Consider the following 18,452-nt stretch of genomic DNA (forward strand, 5'->3'; position numbering starts at 1 on the left):
AATAGCAGCCTCTGATAACATAATTATTAAAACTGTATACAATATTGGAGTTTCAGATTACGCCAAAGGCTGTCGAAATTGGATTTATAACATCAAGAAATTATTGGATGATTACGGATTAAGTTATGTCTTCAATAGTGGCCATGATATTGATTTTAATTTTTTTAAACCCATTATAAAGTCCAGAATTATAGATTCATATAAACAAAATTGGCACCGTACACTAGAAGATAGTTCAATGTTAGACATCTATAGAACATGAGATTTATCTAGACTTAGTTCCGAAACATTTAAGGTTTTATTTATGCCGATTAAGATTATCTGTACACCCCCTTCGTATACAGACTGGTAGATATAATGGAAACACTATTGCTAGGCAAGAAAGATTGTCTTTGTTGTAATACCACGGATATTGAGGACGAATTTCATTTCGTATGTATTTGTTCAACATTCTTGATTTAAGAAAGAAATACATAAAAAAATATTTCTATAATAATCCATCTGTTATTAAGTATGTACAATTGCTACAATCAACTAATAGGTCTGATTTAATAAAACTATGTTTGTTTGTTAAGGAATCATTGAGTATTAGATTGAATTTGTTAAATCGTATAACATAATGTTCTTATTGTTCATCCTCTGTACTTCTGTATATATTTGTTTTGTAAATATTCATTTTTGTTGACACTTGTTTTCTGCGCATATACATGTTGACATATATCAATTCTAACCACCTGTGATGTTGACGATGTACATTGTGCAAGTCAAATAAAATGTCTGTCTGTCTATCTGTCTGTCTGTCTTTTGGCACGTGTCGATGAGTTGAAAAAGTATAAATTTCCGGTTAAAATAAATATTAGCAGTAGTGTTTAATATGCGGATGTTAATATTATTTTAACTAAATTTTCTAGAAACTGATTTGATTGTGCCGGCTTTAAATAAAGAGATAAAAACGCTCTTTTGTTTTCAATGTGAATACAATCTTGTAATGCTACTTGATGCATGTTTTTGATCAATAACTCTCCTCTTACACAGATAATAATGATGGCGAGGAAAATGATGATGGTGTTTATGAAGTTAATTAAGCTGATAATGATTTCTTGCAACATCATAATTATCATAATGATTATTAAAAAAAACAATTATTATTATTTACTTCTGATCATTGTTCTTAGCTTTATGATCATTATGAGCAGAAGCATCAGCATCAACAGCATCAACAAAACCATCATGATGATCAAAATCAATATCTCTTCATAGGGTCTCTTCATAAAAGTGCTACTTGTCTCCTAATACATTCTGATTTCAATCTAATACATGTTGTTATTTTTGTTATTGTTGTTTTAATCTAAACATTTAAATAATGTAAACACAACGATTGACAGACAATAAAATGTCTCAATTATCGAATCGCCCATTAACGTGTAGAGCAAATACTTGTAATAATAATAGTCGTTATTCTTTAGGCACGCGCCGAGACACTCATTTGATTGTGCCGGTCGGTAATAAAGAGTTTAACACGTTGCTTCGTGTTCAATGTTAAACAATCTTGTTATGCTACTTGATGAATGTATTTGATAAATAACTATCCTCTCACTCAAATAATTATGATGTCGAGGATTACGGTGATGATAATTATGATGTTAAGGTAGCTGATAATGATTCATTGCGACATCATAATTATCATAATCCGGACAGCATAATTTTTAGCATAGGTGCAACGCACCTATGCTTAAGGTATATACGACATTTTGAAAACACACATCGAATGGTTGTCCATTTTGAAGCCTTACCTGATCAAAAATCAGACGAAATATCTTTTTAATTTAGTTTATGGTAATTCTTACTCTTTTTTTTTGAAACGTTTTTCTTACGTTTTCTTCCAAGAATATTGCTGACACCGTTTTTAGTGAATTTTTCTAAGACCGTTTTACGTGAAAAAACCTTCAAAGAAACTAAAACAAATTTCGTTCGTAAAACAATTCTGTTCTTGTTGATAGTGACCTCGCACCTAATTTCTATTTCCTTTGTTTACTGTTCTGTGAGAGGTCAAATGTTTTCTGATTTATGACATGGATTCTGACCTGCCTTTCTATGGATTTGATGAAGTAGAGTTTGAAAATAATAGAGATGTGTTAATTGAAGTTAAAATGACTTACTTTTAGCCAGAAATTAACGTTACGAGTAGAGCTAACGGTTTAAATGTGGCATCGGATTTAATGGATTCGCGCGAATTCTGGACGAGTGTTGTGTCTGTAAAATATTAAATGGAAATCTGTAAATGTATCAAGTCGGAAAAGAAAACGGATGGTTGCATAATGGTATGCGTGAAATAATGTAATTCTACGTATTTATTTTCATAGTTATGTCATTTTGTAACCATTCACATTCGTCACTATTTGGAATTCCCGTTTCTAAAAATAGAACATATTGGTAACAAGGGGGGCGACTCTTGATGTCAGCAATCGTTAAGGTTACAATATACTCAATAATCGAGTCATGAAGGCTGTACTCTCTAAACAAATCATCATATTTTCCTCGAAGGCATGTTATACACTTTATACTGTTGTTCTGGTTTTATCGTTTGGAGATATTGAGAAGGTAAGCATAGGTGGTCACTACTAAATCCCTGAAATAGGCTAAAGTTGGAGATTAAAGTAAAAAATGGCACTGCAAAAGGTTACAATCCACTAGATTTTTTTTTTATTTGAGTCGAATTCTTTTTTGGTTTGAACATGAAATATCTGTTTTATTGCTTAAATCGATTAAGCTAAGAATGCCCGTCAAGAAAAGGTATGGTTATGGGGGTCTCTATGTGCAAAATGTTGTATTTATTTTTGCTCGAAGTTGTCGCTTTTATATCGAAACATATAAGGAAACTATTTAGTATATTTTGACCTTAACATTTACTTCAGCAGCATCTTCCCTGTATCTTGCAACTATGCTTTCAGCGCCATCGGCGCTCTCGTTTTAAATTGTAAACGTACTCCTGATCATCATTCTGATCATTAACGTCATGATCAGCAGAAGAAGCAGCAACAGCATTATAACACTATCATCAGTATGATCAAAATCATCATAATCATCGTCATAATCTTTATTTTCATCCGCATCATCAGCAACATCATTATCGCTTTCATCCGCAACAGCCGCAGTAACCTCCTCCTCTTGATCATCAGCAGCAGCGGCATCAGCTTTATCGTCATCCCCACCACCATCATCTTCTTCTTCATACACATGATCACCCAGAAGCGTTTTCTTACGTCATCACTTAACAGTAATAGTAATAATCATCATCATCATCATCATCATCATCATCATCATCATCATCCTTATGAAACACTTGGAATTTATAATGTAGAAAAACCATTATCGAAACATGAATAAATATGTTTAACAAATGTATACAAAAGAAGAAAATTTACTATAATAGCGCTATTATATTTCATGAACTATTATTTTTATGCTACCAAGAGCGTTTTTTTAGGCAGATATTAACAGTAATAGTAATCATAAAAAAATGTTTTTCTAAATAATCATAATCATTGGTTTTGCTTCCAGGCTTTAGTGCAAAACAATCGATGCAAAATATGAACACGTTCAATTAATACGACAATACTAATTTAACACCCGATTTACGTAAACTTTTGTAAATTCAATGACTCGTTGACGTTACAAATAGTTTAAATTTTGTTACTCTCGGTGCAAAATTAATAAGATGTTGATTTTCTAGAGATGTTATTATAAATGGCCAGCTTGCAACAAACATTATTAGATAATATAAGACATTATATTTGTTAATGCACGAATAACATGCGTATTTTTTAAAAGGACAACCATACTCAATTTTTATGAATCTTGGAACAACATAAATGCACCTTATTTCTCTGTGAAAGAATATTCGCTTTACCCGCATTCGTTTCGAATGTCAATTTAATTCTGTTGTTGTGTTTTGTTTATTGACATGACAAAAGATACATTGCTTATAACCATTAAAGTTATCGTGATAAATCCTAGTCTAATGATTATGATCAAAACACGATTGACCAGGACTCTAGAGCAGACTATAAATTATGTTTGAACATAGAAATGTATAGCATGATGAACGATTAATCATATTCATTTGAATAATGGCCAAACCATTGTTTGCAATGGTGCCAGGGCGGCTTTTCACCACGCGGTCTGCGAAACGTGTTTGATAATGGTAATTAACAGGTGAATTACACATGAATCATAATTGTCATAATAGTTATGGTTAAACCATGGTTGACTAGAAAGAGTATAAACAATGCGGTCTATTTAATATTGTTGACCATTGTAATTGTGTAGGACAATGAAACACAATTAGCGTTTAAAAACCATGGTCATCAAAGCGTCAATACACCCTAATAAAACATTTGAACATTGAAAAAGCATGGTCATTTCAATGTCAACCACGGTTCTTTAAACATAATCTATCATGATTTAAACCTGGTCAATCATGTTTATATTGAGTCCATCAGACAGGGGTTGTTTGGGTGCTTGAAAAGGACTTTGCTCTACTATTACTACCGGATTGTTATCGGTCGATCATCGGAACAAGATAATTTAGGTCAGCAGATCCGATCAATGGCGACATTGAAGCGTCCACACTACGTTCTTGGCGCGTCTGCTAAGACAATACCTCGCCCTTGGCATTTACACGGCTTTGCTTGTGAATCTATGGCGTTTTCAGGGCGATTATACCATGTACCAGCAGGAACGTCACAAGTACGCACAATCTGGCGTTTACTGTGAATGTGTTCATGGGTGTCTTTAAACTGAAGAAGATGGTCAATATTCACTGCCAGCTCTCATTAAGAGGTTAAAGAGAATACAAAATTTCATATTTTGGGCACAAAATAAGTACTTTTGACTATTTTGATGGTGGCAATCTGGTCAAAATGGCGCTTCATAACCGAGCCAAAGTCAAAAATGCTCATTTTGGGGGTTTAGAATGGAAGGAAAGGTTAAAATGAACAAGACACACACATGTAGGAAAGCATTATAAGCTTAAAAATGAGGTTTCATGTTGTAACAGGGGCAGAAAGGCAGTTCAGATCAATGCAAGCTTCCTGAAAGGGGTTTCTGGTACTTCTTTTGGGGACACAGCTGCCCGCAGAATTCTCAACACAGCAAATATCATTGATCCATGTCACCTTTGTATGCAAAGACAAGCGAATAAGGTCAATACTTCCCTTAAATCACTGAATGAGAGAAGCATGTACCAAATAAATAACAAAACTGGTTGCTGAAATGCCAAATTTTGGCAAAAAGATCCCTCTAAGGTAAATGATGAAGGGGACACTTGCTACAACAATCCTATGTTTAAGTCGGACGCCACATCCTTTCAAGTCGGGACCATGACTGTAAGCATATTGTGAGGAAACAATACCAAACACAAGCTAATTGTAGGGTTGCAAGTAGCATATCAACTCAGATGTACTGCATACATGCTTAGGAGCAAGGATAAACCTGTTAAGTGCCAACTTCTGCTGCCAACAAAGCACGAGCTTTACTTGTCAGGACACGGAGCTATCAATACAAACTGCACGGGGAATTGCACGACGGCAAGGATTTGAGTGACCACAAACCATATTATGACAGTATTTTACACCTTAAACATCATAACTATGCTTATTTGCTTGTGTACATGATAATAATTTAGTATTATTACCTGTTTTGCCATCAACAACCCTTCTCCAGTTGCTCTCGGCTAAGTCCCAGACATTTCCCTACCTAAAAAGGTCAAAATACCCAATAAAAATAGGTATAAAATGAAAAAAGAAAATGCATTTATGTATTTTATGTGTATTTCTATGAATAATAGCAAGTGATAAAGCTTGTTATGTTCATGATTGAACTAAATATGAAAGCTGGCTCAGTTAAGCGTCTGCTGCACTGTCCAAACTGTAAAAATGTCCGCCATTTCATGTCGGTGAAATGGGGCTCTGTTTGAATGTTCATGCTTTATGCACAAGCTATTGTTGCGTTACTGGATCACGGAGTCCCTGGCGTTGAATTCTGACTTCATGTTGCACATTAACGCTACACGGTCAACCAGAATGCCTTTGAATTTAAGTCGGAAAGCAATTTAGCCCTTATTCGGCTATATAAGGGTGGGGGGTCAACTTGAAAAACGACTATTCAAGGTCAAATAATCTGAAATCATGCATTTAATGCACTTATATTCTTCTCTTTTGCTAAGAAATGACCAAAAATCAGCTTTCACAGTCATATTTTGCACTTGCAGATGATATTTCATTTTTACCTAAAGTTAGTTTAGGTCACAATATACTAAAAGATTTCGTACACAAATTCAATGTGAAAGCAATAACTTTAACAAAAAATAAAGTCAAACTTTTGCGCATAGACATCCCCATAACCATACCTTTTCTTAAAGAGCATTCCAAGCCGCAATGATTTAAACAAAAAAAATGGGGGGTCATACGTTATGCAAGAAAGAATTCGACGCGAATCAGCGGTCACTGTTTTATGGCCATCTATTATCCGGCTTCGTACCAGTTGAGAAGGGTTTCCCGCCATCTGTCAAAGTCTCATGTAGTCTCCAACCTTCAAGCAAAAGAGTGCATTTCTGTTAAACATCAATGTTTTCCCTACCACATGCACAAAGAAACATTCTAAAATAAAGCCATGGCAAGTGCCCCTACAGAGAATTGTGTCTTCTTATAAATGATGTTCATGTTTTTAGAGAGTATAGCATTGCACTCCAAAATATTTTAGTATATTGTAACCTAAAGGAGAATTTTTTTCTGATTTAAATGTGTTTTTCTTGCATATTATTATCTTCCTATGCATATTGCAGCAAAATATTAAGTTTGGCTGGATTATCTGCCCATTTTGCCATTTTATATCATATTTTCACACGCGGGTGTTTTCAGTCCGAAGAAGGCAATTTTTGGCCTGTTAAAGCTTAAATGTCCCTTTAAGATTTAAAGTTGTTGTGTTCAATATATGCAACAAAATACCAAAACAAACCAAATGGACAGGCACGTGGGGCTTATGCGGGGTGGGGAAAGAATGAATTTGTTAGATATTTTCACTCAAAGCAATTTTGATATTGCCTTTTTTGTTCTTTTTTTTTTTAAATCACCCCAAAAATGTCAATTTCAAAGCAAAAAAAAATCCAATTTCATCACAGACAATAAGCAAATTGGTGAAAATGAGAGATCAAAGATACTTTGAAGTGTAGAAATCCATAAGCTTCCAATAACTTGTTGTTTCGCACCAATAAAAGTGTGAAATCTTGAAAGCGCCTTGTTGCTCGGAGCCAATTTGTTTACCAGCTGCCAATTATATATTCTAGCATATAATGTCATGGGTGTCTTTAAACTGAAGAAGATGGTCAATATTCACTGCCAGCTCTCATTAAGAGGTTAAAGAGAATACAAAATTTCATATTTTGGGCACAAAATAAGTACTTTTGACTATTTTGATGGTGGCAATCTGGTCAAAATGGCGCTTCATAACCGAGCCAAAGTCAAAAATGCTCATTTTGGGGGTTTAGAATGGAAGGAAAGGTTAAAATGAACAAGACACACACATGTAGGAAAGCATTATAAGCTTAGAAATGAGGTTTCATGTTGTAACAGGGGCAGAAAGGCAGTTCAGATCAATGCAAGCTTCCTGAAAGGGGTTTCTGGTACTTCTTTTGGGGACACAGCTTCCCGCAGAATTCTCAACACAGCAAATATCATTGATCCATGTCACCTTTGTATGCAAAGACAAGCGAATAAGGTCAATACTTCCCTTAAATCACTGAATGAGAGAAGCATGTACCAAATAAAAAACAAAACTGGTTGCTGAAATGCCAAATTTTGGCAAAAAGATCCCTCTAAGGTAAATGATGAAGGGGACACTTGCTACAACAATCCTATGTTTAAGTCGGACGCCACATCCTTTCAAGCCGGGACCATGACTGTAAGCATATTGTGAGGAAACAATACCAAACACAAGCTAATTGTAGGGTTGCAAGTAGCATATCAACTCAGATGTACAGCATACATGCTTAGGAGCAAGGATAAACCTGTTAAGTGCCAACTTCTGCTGCCAACAAAGCACGAGCTTTACTTGTCAGGACACGGAGCTATCAATACAAACTGCACGGGGAATTGCACGACGGCAAGGATTTGAGTGACCACAAACCATATTATGACAGTATTTTACACCTTAAACATCATAACTATGCTTATTTGCTTGTGTACATGATAATAATTTAGTATTATTACCTGTTTTGCCATCAACAACCCTTCTCCAGTTGCCCTCGGCTAAGTCCCAGACATTTCCCTACCTAAAAAGGTCAAAATACCCAATAAAAATAGGTATAAAATGAAAAAAGAAAATGCATTTATGTATTTTATGTGTATTTCTATGAATAATAGCAAGTGATAAAGCTTGTTATGTTCATGATTGAACTAAATATGAAAGCTGGCTCAGTTAAGCGTCTGCTGCACTGTCCAAACTGTAAAAATGTCCGCCATTTCATGTCGGTGAAATGGGGCTCTGTTTGAATGTTCATGCTTTACGCACAAGCTATTGTTGCGTTACTGGATCACGGAGTCCCCTGGCGTTGAATTCTGACTTCATGTTGCACATTAACGCTACACGGTCAACCAGAATGCCTTTGAATTTAAGTCGGAAAGCAATTTAGCCCTTATTCGGCTATATAAGGGTGGGGGTCAACTTGAAAAACGACTATTCAAGGTCAAATAATCTGAAATCATGCATTTAATGCACTTATATTCTTCTCTTTTGCTAAGAAATGACCAAAAATCAGCTTTCACAGTCATATTTTGCACTTGCAGATGATATTTCATTTTTACCTAAAGTTAGTTTATAAAGGAGAAATTTTTTCTGATTTAAATGTGTTTTTCTTGCATATTATTATCTTCCTATGCATATTGCAGCAAAATATTAAGTTTGGCTGGATTATCTGCCCATTTTGCCATTTTATATCATATTTTCACACGCGGGTGTTTTCGGTCCGAAGAAGGCAATTTTTGGCCTGTTAAAGCTTAAATGTCCCTTTAAGATTTAAAGTTGTTGTGTTCAATATATGCAACAAAATACCAAAACAAACCAAATGGACAGGCACGTGGGGCTTATGCGGGGTGGGGAAAGAATGAATTTGTTAGATATTTTCACTCAAAGCAATTTTGATAATGCCTTTTTTGTTCTTTTTTTTTTTAAATCACCCCAAAAATGTCAATTTCAAAGCAAAAAAAAATCCAATTTCATCACAGACAATAAGCAAATTGGTGAAAATGAGAGATCAAAGATACTTTGAAGTGTAGAAATCCATAAGCTTCCAATAACTTGTTGTTTCGCACCAATAAAAGTGTGAAATCTTGAAAGCGCCTTGTTGCTCGGAGCCAATTTGTTTACCAGCTGCCAATTATATATTCTAGCATATAATGTCATGGGTGTCTTTAAACTGAAGAAGATGGTCAATATTCACTGCCAGCTCTCATTAAGAGGTTAAAGAGAATACAAAATTTCATATTTTGGGCACAAAATAAGTACTTTTGACTATTTTGATGGTGGCAATCTGGTCAAAATGGCGCTTCATAACCGAGCCAAAGTCAAAAATGCTCATTTTGGGGGTTTAGAATGGAAGGAAAGGTTAAAATGAACAAGACACACACATGTAGGAAAGCATTATAAGCTTAGAAATGAGGTTTCATGTTGTAACAGGGGCAGAAAGGCAGTTCAGATCAATGCAAGCTTCCTGAAAGGGGTTTCTGGTACTTCTTTTGGGGACACAGCTGCCCGCAGAATTCTCAACACAGCAAATATCATTGATCCATGTCACCTTTGTATGCAAAGACAAGCGAATAAGGTCAATACTTCCCTTAAATCACTGAATGAGAGAAGCATGTACCAAATAAAAAACAAAACTGGTTGCTGAAATGCCAAATTTTGGCAAAAAGATCCCTCTAAGGTAAATGATGAAGGGGACACTTGCTACAACAATCCTATGTTTAAGTCGGACGCCACATCCTTTCAAGTCGGGACCATGACTGTAAGCATATTGTGAGGAAACAATACCAAACACAAGCTAATTGTAGGGTTGCAAGTAGCATATCAACTCAGATGTACTGCATACATGCTTAGGAGCAAGGATAAACCTGTTAAGTGCCAACTTCTGCTGCCAACAAAGCACGAGCTTTACTTGTCAGGACACGGAGCTATCAATACAAACTGCACGGGGAATTGCACGACGGCAAGGATTTGAGTGACCACAAACCATATTATGACAGTATTTTACACCTTAAACATCATAACTATGCTTATTTGCTTGTGTACATGATAATAATTTAGTATTATTACCTGTTTTGCCATCAACAACCCTTCTCCAGTTGCCCTCGGCTAAGTCCCAGACATTTCCCTACCTAAAAAGGTCAAAATACCCAATAAAAATAGGTATAAAATGAAAAAAGAAAATGCATTTATGTATTTTATGTGTATTTCTATGAATAATAGCAAGTGATAAAGCTTGTTATGTTCATGATTGAACTAAATATGAAAGCTGGCTCAGTTAAGCGTCTGCTGCACTGTCCAAACTGTAAAAATGTCCGCCATTTCATGTCGGTGAAATGGGGCTCTGTTTGAATGTTCATGCTTTACGCACAAGCTATTGTTGCGTTACTGGATCACGGAGTCCCTGGCGTTGAATTCTGACTTCATGTTGCACATTAACGCTACACGGTCAACCAGAATGCCTTTGAATTTAAGTCGGAAAGCAATTTAGCCCTTATTCGGCTATATAAGGGTGGGGGTCAACTTGAAAAAACGACTATTCAAGGTCAAATAATCTGAAATCATGCATTTAATGCACTTATATTCTTCTCTTTTGCTAAGAAATGACCAAAATCAGCTTTCACAGTCATATTTTGCACTTGCAGATGATATTTCATTTTTACCTAAAGTTAGTTTATAAAGGAGAAATTTTTTCTGATTTAAATGTGTTTTTCTTGCATATTATTATCTTCCTATGCATATTGCAGCAAAATATTAAGTTTGGCTGGATTATCTGCCCATTTTGCCATTTTATATCATATTTTCACACGCGGGTGTTTTCGGTCCGAAGAAGGCAATTTTTGGCCTGTTAAAGCTTAAATGTCCCTTTAAGATTTAAAGTTGTTGTGTTCAATATATGCAACAAAATACCAAAACAAACCAAATGGACAGGCACGTGGGGCTTATGCGGGGTGGGGAAAGAATGAATTTGTTAGATATTTTCACTCAAAGCAATTTTGATATTGCCTTTTTTGTTCTTTTTTTTTTTTAAATCACCCCAAAAATGTCAATTTCAAAGCAAAAAAAAATCCAATTTCATCACAGACAATAAGCAAATTGGTGAAAATGAGAGATCAAAGATACTTTGAAGTGTAGAAATCCATAAGCTTCCAATAACTTGTTGTTTCGCACCAATAAAAGTGTGAAATCTTGAAAGCGCCTTGTTGCTCGGAGCCAATTTGTTTACCAGCTGCCAATTATATATTCTAGCATATAATGTCATGGGTGTCTTTAAACTGAAGAAGATGGTCAATATTCACTGCCAGCTCTCATTAAGAGGTTAAAGAGAATACAAAATTTCATATTTTGGGCACAAAATAAGTACTTTTGACTATTTTGATGGTGGCAATCTGGTCAAAATGGCGCTTCATAACCGAGCCAAAGTCAAAATGCTCATTTTGGGGGTTTAGAATGGAAGGAAAGGTTAAAATGAACAAGACACACACATGTAGGAAAGCATTATAAGCTTAGAAATGAGGTTTCATGTTGTAACAGGGGCAGAAAGGCAGTTCAGATCAATGCAAGCTTCCTGAAAGGGGGTTTCTGGTACTTCTTTTGGGGACACAGCTGCCCGCAGAATTCTCAACACAGCAAATATCATTGATCCATGTCACCTTTGTATGCAAAGACAAGCGAATAAGGTCAATACTTCCCTTAAATCACTGAATGAGAGAAGCATGTACCAAATAAAAAACAAAACTGGTTGCTGAAATGCCAAATTTTGGCAAAAAGATCCCTCTAAGGTAAATGATGAAGGGGACACTTGCTACAACAATCCTATGTTTAAGTCGGACGCCACATCCTTTCAAGCCGGGGACCATGACTGTAAGCATATTGTGAGGAAACAATACCAAACACAAGCTAATTGTAGGGTTGCAAGTAGCATATCAACTCAGATGTACAGCATACATGCTTAGGAGCAAGGATAAACCTGTTAAGTGCCAACTTCTGCTGCCAACAAAGCACGAGCTTTACTTGTCAGGACACGGAGCTATCAATACAAACTGCACGGGGAATTGCACGACGGCAAGGATTTGAGTGACCACAAACCATATTATGACAGTATTTTACACCTTAAACATCATAACTATGCTTATTTGCTTGTGTACATGATAATAATTTAGTATTATTACCTGTTTTGCCATCAACAACCCTTCTCCAGTTGCCCTCGGCTAAGTCCCAGACATTTCCCTACCTAAAAAGGTCAAAATACCCAATAAAAATAGGTATAAAATGAAAAAAAGAAAATGCATTTATGTATTTTATGTGTATTTCTATGAATAATAGCAAGTGATAAAGCTGTGTTATGTTCATGATTGAACTAAATATGAAAGCTGGCTCAGTTAAGCGTCTGCTGCACTGTCCAAACTGTAAAATGTCCGCCATTTCATGTCGGGTGAAATGGGGCTCTGTTTGAATGTTCATGCTTTACGCACAAGCTATTGTTGTGTTACTGGATCACGGAGTCCCTGGCGTTGAATTCTGACTTCATGTTGCACATTAACGCTACACGGTCAACCAGAATGCCTTTGAATTTAAGTCGGAAAGCAATTTAGCCCTTATTCGGCTATATAAGGGTGGGGGGTCAACTTGAAAAACGACTATTCAAGGTCAAATAATCTGAAATCATGCATTTAATGCACTTATATTCTTCTCTTTTGCTAAGAAATGACCAAAAATCAGCTTTCACAGTCATATTTTGCACTTGCAGATGATATTTCATTTTTACCTAAAGTTAGTTTATAAAGGAGAAATATTTTCTGATTTAAATGTGTTTTTCTTGCATATTATTATCTTCCTATGCATATTGCAGCAAAATATTAAGTTTGGCTGGATTATCTGCCCATTTTGCCATTTTATATCATATTTTCACACGCGGGTGTTTTCGGTCCGAAGAAGGCAATTTTTGGCCTGTTAAAGCTTAAATGTCCCTTTAAGATTTAAAGTTGTTGTGTTCAATATATGCAACAAAATACCAAAACAAACCAAATGGACAGGCACGTGGGGGCTTATGCGGGGTGGGGAAAGAATGCATTTGTTAGATATTTTCACTCAAAGCAATTTTGATAATGCCTTTTTTGTTCTTTTTTTTTTTTAAATCACCCCAAAAATGTCAATTTCAAAGCAAAAAAAAAATCCAATTTCATCACAGACAATAAGCAAATTGGTGAAAATGAGAGATCAAAGATACTTTGAAGTGTAGAAATCCATAAGCTTCCAATAACTTGTTGTTTCGCACCAATAAAAGTGTGAAATCTTGAAAGCGCCTTGTTGCTCGGAGCCAATTTGTTTACCAGCTGCCAATTATATATTCTAGCATATAATGTCATGGGTGTCTTTAAACTGAAGAAGATGGTCAATATTCACTGCCAGCTCTCATTAAGAGGTTAAAGAGAATACAAAATTTCATATTTTGGGCACAAAATAAGTACTTTTGACTATTTTGATGGTGGCAATCTGGTCAAAATGGCGCTTCATAACCGAGCCAAAGTCAAAAATGCTCATTTTGGGGGTTTAGAATGGAAGGAAAGGTTAAAATGAACAAGACACACACATGTAGGAAAGCATTATAAGCTTAGAAATGAGGGTTTCATGTTTGTAACAGGGGCAGAAAGGGCAGTTCAGATCAATGCAAGCTTCCTGAAAGGGTTTCTGGTACTTCTTTTGGGGACACAGCTTCCCGCAGAATTCTCAACACAGCAAATATCATTGATCCATGTCACCTTTGTATGCAAAGACAAGCGAATAAGGTCAATCCTTCCCTTAAATCACTGAATGAGAGAAGCATGTACCAAATAAAAAACAAAACTGGTTGCTGAAATGCCAAATCTTGGCAAAAAGATCCCTCTAAGGTAAATGATGAAGGGGACACTTGCTACAAACAATCCTATGTTTAAGTCGGACGCCACATCCTTTCAAGTCGGGCCATGACTGTAAGCATATTGTGAGGAAACAATACCAAACACAAGCTAATTGTAGGGTTGCAAGTATACCATATCAACTCAGATGTACTGCATACATGCTTAGCAGCAAGGATAAACCTGTTAAGTGCCAACTTCTGCTGCCAACAAAGCACGAGCTTTACTTGTCAGGACACGGAGCTATCAATACAAACTGCACGGGGAATTGCACGACGGCAAGGATTTGAGTGACCACAAACCAATATTATGACAGTATTTTACACCTTAAACATCATAACTATGCTTATTTGCTTGTGTACATGATAATAATTTAGTATTATTACCTGTTTTGCCATCAACAACCCTTCTCCAGTTGCCCTCGGCTAAGTCCCAGACATTTCCCTACCTAAAAAGGTCAAAATACCCAATAAAAATAGGTATAAAATGAAAAAAGAAAATGCATTTATGTATTTTATGTGTATTTCTATGAATAATAGCAAGTGATAAAGCTTGTTATGTTCATGATTGAACTAAATATGAAAGCTGGCTCAGTTAAGCGTCTGCTGCACTGTCCAAACTGTAAAAATGTCCGCCATTCATGTCGGTGAAATGGGGGCTCTGTTTGAATGTTCATGCTTTACGCACAAGCTATTGTTGCGTTACTGGATCACGGAGTCCCTGGCGTTGATTCTGACTTCATGTTGCACATTAACGCTACACGGTCAACCAGAATGCCTTTGAATTTAAGTCGGAAAGCAATTTAGCCCTTATTCGGCTATATAAGGGTGGGGGGTCAACTTGAAAAAACGACTATTCAAGGTCAAATAATCTGAAATCATGCATTTAATGCACTTATATTCTCTCTTTTGCTAAGAAATGACCAAAAAATCAGCTTTCATCCAGTCATATTTTGCACTTGCAGATGATATTTCATTTTTACCTAAAGTTAGTTTTATAAAGGAGAAATATTTCTGATTTAAATGTGTTTTCTTGCATATTATTATCTTCCTATGCATATTGCAGCAAAATATTAAGTTTGGCTGGATTATCTGCCCATTTTGCCATTTTATATCATATTTTCACACGCGGGTGTTTTCGGTCCGAAAAGGCAATTTTTGGCCTGTTAAGCTTAAATGTCCCTTAAGATTTAAAGTTGTTGTGTTCAATATATGCAACAAAATACCAAAACAAACCAAATGGACAGGCACGTGGGGCTTATGCGGGGTGGGGAAAGAATGAATTTGTTTAGATATTTTCACTCAAAGCAATTTTGATAATGCCTTTTTTGTTCTTTTTTTTTTAAATCACCCCAAAAAATGTCAATTTCAAAGCAAAAAAAAATCCATTTCATCACAGACAATAAGCAAATTGGTGTGAAAATGAGAGATCAAAGATACTTTGAAGTGTAGAAATCCATAAGCTTCCATAACTTGTTGTTTCGCACCAATAAAAGTGTGAAATCTTGAAAGCGCCTTGTTGCTCGGAGCCAATTTGTTTACCAGCTGCCAATTATATATTCTAGCATATAATGTCATGGGTGTCTTTAAACTGAAGAAGATGGTCAATATTCACTGCCAGCTCTCATTAAAAGGTTAAAGAGAATACAAAAATTTCATATTTTGGGCACAAAATAAGTACTTTGACTATTTTGATGGTGGCAATCTGGTCCAAATGGCGCTTCATAACCGAGCCAAGTCAAAAATGCTCATTTTTGGGGGTTTAGAATGGAAGGAGGAAAGGTTAAAATGAACAAGACACACACATGTAGGAAAGCATTATAAGCTTAGAAATGAGGTTTCATGTTGTAACAGGGGGCAGAAAGCAGTTCAGATCAATGCAAGCTTCTGAAAGGGGTTTCTGGTACTTCTTTTGGGGACACAGCTGCCCGAAGAATTCTCAACACAGCAATATCATTGATCCATGTCACCTTGTATGCGAAGAAAGCGAATAAGGTCAATTACTTCCCTTTAAATCATGAATGAGAGAGCATGTACCAAATAAAAAACAAAACTGGTTGCTGAAATGCCAAATTTTGGCAGAAAAGATCCCTCTAAGGTAAATGATGAAGGGGGCACTTGCTACAACAATCCTATGTTTAAGTCGGACGCCACATCCTTTCAAGTCGGGACCATGACTGTAAGCATATTGTGAGGAACAATACCAAACACAAGCTAATTGTAGGGTTGCAAGTAGCATATCAACTCAGATGTACTGCATACATGCTTAGCAGCAAGGATAAACCTGTTAAGTGCAAACTTCTGCTGCCAACAAAGCACGAGCTTACTTGTCGGACACGGAGCTATCAATACAAACTGCCGGGGAATTGCACGACAGCAAGGATTTGAGTGACCACAAACCATATTATGACAGTATTTTACACCTTAAACATTCATAACTATGCTTATTTGCTTGGGTAATGATATAATTTAGTATTATTACCTGTTTTGCAATCAACAACCCTTCTCCAGTTGCCCTCGGCTAAGTCCCAGACATTTCCCTACCTAAAAGGTCAAAATAACCCAATAAAAATAGGTATAAATGAAAAAAGAAAATGCATTTATGTATTTTATGTGTATTTCTATGAATAATAGCAGTGATAAAGCTTGTTATGTTATGATTGAACTAAATATGAGCTGGCTCAGTTAAGCGTCTGCTGCTGCACTGTCCAAACTGTAAAAATGTCCGCCATTTCATGTCGTGAAAAATGGTTGAAATGGGGCTCTGTTGAATGTTCATGCTTTACGCACAGCTATTGTTGCGTTACTGGATCACGGAGTCCCTGGCGTTGAATTCTGACTTCATGTTGCACATTAACGCTACACGGTCAACCAGAATGCCTTTGAATTTAAGTCGGAAAGCAATTTAGCCTTATTCGGCTATATAAGGGTGGGGGTCAACTTGAAAAACGACTATTCAAGGTCAATAATCTGAATCATGCATTAATGCACTTATATTCTTCTCTTTTGCTAAGAAATGAAAAAATCAGCTTTCACAGTCATATTTTGCACTTGCAGATGATATTTCATTTTTACCTAAAGTTAGTTTAGGTCACAATATACTAAAAGATTTCCTACAACAAATTCAATGTGAAAGCAATAAACTTTAAAAAAAAATAAAGTCAAACTTTTGCGCATAGACAATCCCATAACCATACCTTTTTCTTAAAGAGCATTCCCAAGCTGCAATGATTTAAACAATAAAAATGGGGGGTCATACGTATTGCAAAAAGAATTCGACGCGAATCAGCGGTCACGTTTTATGGCCATCTATTATCCGGCTTCGTACCAGTGTTGAGAAGGGTTTCCCGCCATCTGTCAAAGTCTCATGTAGTCTCCAACCTTCAAGCAAAAGAGTGCATTTCTGTTAAACATCAATGTTTTCCCTACCACATGCACAAAGAACATTCTAAAAATAAAGCCATGGCAAGTGCCCCTACAGAGAATTGTGTCTTCTTATAAATGATGTTCATGTTTTTAGAGAGTATAGCACATTGCACTCCAAAATATTTTAGTATATTGAACCTAAAGGAGAAATTTTTTTCTGATTTAAATGTGTTTTTTCTTGCATATTATTATCTTCCTATGCATATTGCAGCAAAATATTAAGTTTGGCTGGATTATCTGCCCATTTTGCCATTTTTATATCATATTTTTCACACGCGGGTGTTTTCGGTCCGAAGAAGGCAATTTTTGGCCTGTTAAAGCTTAAATGTCCCTTTAAGATTTTTAAAGTTGTTGTGTTTCAATAATATGCAACAAAATACCAAAACAAACCAAATGGACAGGCACGTGGGGGCTTATGCGGGGTGGTGGGGAAAGAATGAATTTGTTAGATATTGTTCACTCAAAGCAATTTGATAATGCCTTTTTTGTTCTTTTTTTTTAAATCACCCCAAAAATGTCAATTTCCACAAAAAAAAAAAATCCAATTCATCACAGACAATAAGCAAATTGGTGAAAATGAGAGATCAAAGATACTTTGAAGTGTAGAAATCCATAAGCTTCCAATAACTTGTTGTTTCGCACCAATAAAAGTGTGAAAATCTTGAAAAGCCGCCTTGTTGCTCGGAGCAAATTTGTTTACCAGCTGCCAATTATATATTCTAGCATATAATGTCATGGGTGTCTTTAAACTGAAGAAGATGGTCATATTCACTGCCAGCTTTCATTAAGAGGTTAAAGAGAATACAAAATTTCATATTTGGGCACAAAATAA

General features: G+C 35.8%; 1 long non-coding RNA gene across 26 annotated transcripts in view; it reads right to left on the reverse strand.

The window, feature by feature from the left end:
* Window positions 1-3,652: 3,652 nt before the first annotated feature.
* LOC127873506 (uncharacterized) overlaps window positions 3,653-18,452 on the reverse strand; it is a 39,934-nt gene continuing 25,134 nt past the window's right edge. For 4 of the 26 annotated variants that reach the window (XR_008046207.1, XR_008046208.1, XR_008046198.1 and 1 more), the window contains 7 exons: window positions 14,582-14,643; window positions 12,471-12,532; window positions 10,369-10,430; window positions 8,268-8,329; window positions 6,470-6,591; window positions 5,696-5,757; window positions 3,653-4,799 (listed from right to left, as the gene is read on the reverse strand). This is a non-coding gene — a long non-coding RNA (uncharacterized LOC127873506). The remainder of the gene's footprint in view (window positions 4,800-5,695; window positions 5,758-6,469; window positions 6,592-8,267; window positions 8,330-10,368; window positions 10,431-12,470; window positions 12,533-14,581; window positions 14,644-18,452) is intronic. The other 22 variants (XR_008046210.1, XR_008046202.1, XR_008046192.1 and 19 more) reach the window with 9 other exon arrangements.

Source organism: Dreissena polymorpha, chromosome 3 (genome assembly GCF_020536995.1).
Source record: "Dreissena polymorpha isolate Duluth1 chromosome 3, UMN_Dpol_1.0, whole genome shotgun sequence".
Lineage (NCBI taxonomy): Eukaryota > Metazoa > Mollusca > Bivalvia > Myida > Dreissenidae > Dreissena > Dreissena polymorpha.